General features: G+C 55.9%; 1 protein-coding gene across 1 annotated transcript in view; it reads left to right on the top strand.

Moving 5' to 3' along the window:
- HDAC4 (histone deacetylase 4) overlaps positions 1-1,370 on the top strand; it is a 285,280-nt gene that overhangs the window by 77,868 nt on the left and 206,042 nt on the right. The gene's annotated exons all lie outside the window — the stretch shown is intronic.

The raw sequence follows: 1,370 nt of genomic DNA, 5'->3' as shown, positions 1-1,370 counted from the left end.
TTATTCCATTTGAATTTGAAGATGCCCCGAGGTGAGCACCTGTGGTCAGGACAGTGGGCTGCTCGCGCCTGGGGAGGGGTGGGTTATGGGCCCCCACACCTACTCTTGTTTCCCCGTCACCGTCTCCTGGCCCTGCTCCGCTGTAGAGCCCTCTCTGCGGTCACCCCTGGGTCATACTCTTCAATGTTCAACAGAAGAGCGACGCGGAAGTGTTTATGGACAGGGGGGCAGTTTTTTGAGCGCGTCGAGCACCTTCTTAAAAGGTAAATTGAAACAATCCAAGGCCTTTGGAGTTATTTTAAAGGACACATGGTATGAGTATGTCTTTGCAATGTTTAAAAGTTCTGTCTTTAAAAATTAGATTGCAAAATAGTTTTTAAAAAACCTGTTGCCATCAACTTTGACTCATGGAAACCCCACACGTGTCAGAGTAGAGCTGCGCTCCATAGGGTTTTCAGTGGCTGATGTTTCGGAAGTAGCTTGCCAGGCCTTTCTTCTGTGGTGCCTCTGGGTGGACTCAAACCTCCAGTCTTCCGGTGAGCAGAGGAGCGTGTGAACTGTTAGCGGCTTCAGTGCTTGCAGTGGAGTTGCTGAGAACTGTGGTTTTCTGAGAAGTCTCTTTTCAGAAGGTTCTCAGTGGAGGGGGCGACTCCATCAGTAAAACCACACTCTTCCTCAGCCCGGAGTCAGACGTTCTCTGACAGCTGCGTTGTGTTTCTGTTCTGTTGTGGAGGGGTGTGAAGACCTAGTGCCCTGAAGCCCGCCTTTATTTCTCAGAAGCCCCTCAGTCTGCAGGCCGTCGGGGGCAGTAGGGAGCCCAGTGTGGAGGTGGGGCCTGGAGGGGAGAGAACCGTGGGTTGGGTTCGCTGGTTTTGCTCCTCCTGCTCTGCGTGTTGGGAGTGTACTTCGGCCAGCGGCCTGGAAGCGCTGTGGACCAGCCGTCACGACTCCTGTCCCACTGGCTGTGTGCTGCTGTGAGCGACCAAACGCCCTCCATGGCAGGTATTACCGAGCCCGCGTCCCGGGCCTGTACCTCTGGTCTCAGCGGCGTGAGCCTGCGCGGGGCCATGCTACCTTCCCCGGTTTGCCTTTGTGGGGTGTTGATCTGGATGCTCCCCTCCCCCCTTGCCCTCGAGCCCTCCAGCCCTTGGGATGGCCTCACTGGACAGAAATGAAAAGGAACCGCCTGCCCCTCCTTCGGGGAGGCTCAAAGAGCCAAGACAAGGACATAAGTCCTCGCTACCTGGAGCTGGATGCTGTACAGGGCGGGGGCTCCAGAGGGCCTAGGTGCTGTATGCAGGCTGGGGAAGCTTCGATGAGCTGATTTGTGAGCCGTGTTCCCCAAGGGCTAGAGGGTGTGGGTGTGTGTG

The sequence above is a fragment of the Trichechus manatus genome, unplaced genomic scaffold, assembly GCF_000243295.1.
Source record: "Trichechus manatus latirostris isolate Lorelei unplaced genomic scaffold, TriManLat1.0 scaffold00165, whole genome shotgun sequence".
Classification (NCBI taxonomy): domain Eukaryota; kingdom Metazoa; phylum Chordata; class Mammalia; order Sirenia; family Trichechidae; genus Trichechus; species Trichechus manatus.
This window is presented reverse-complemented; position numbering and strand designations above follow the sequence as displayed.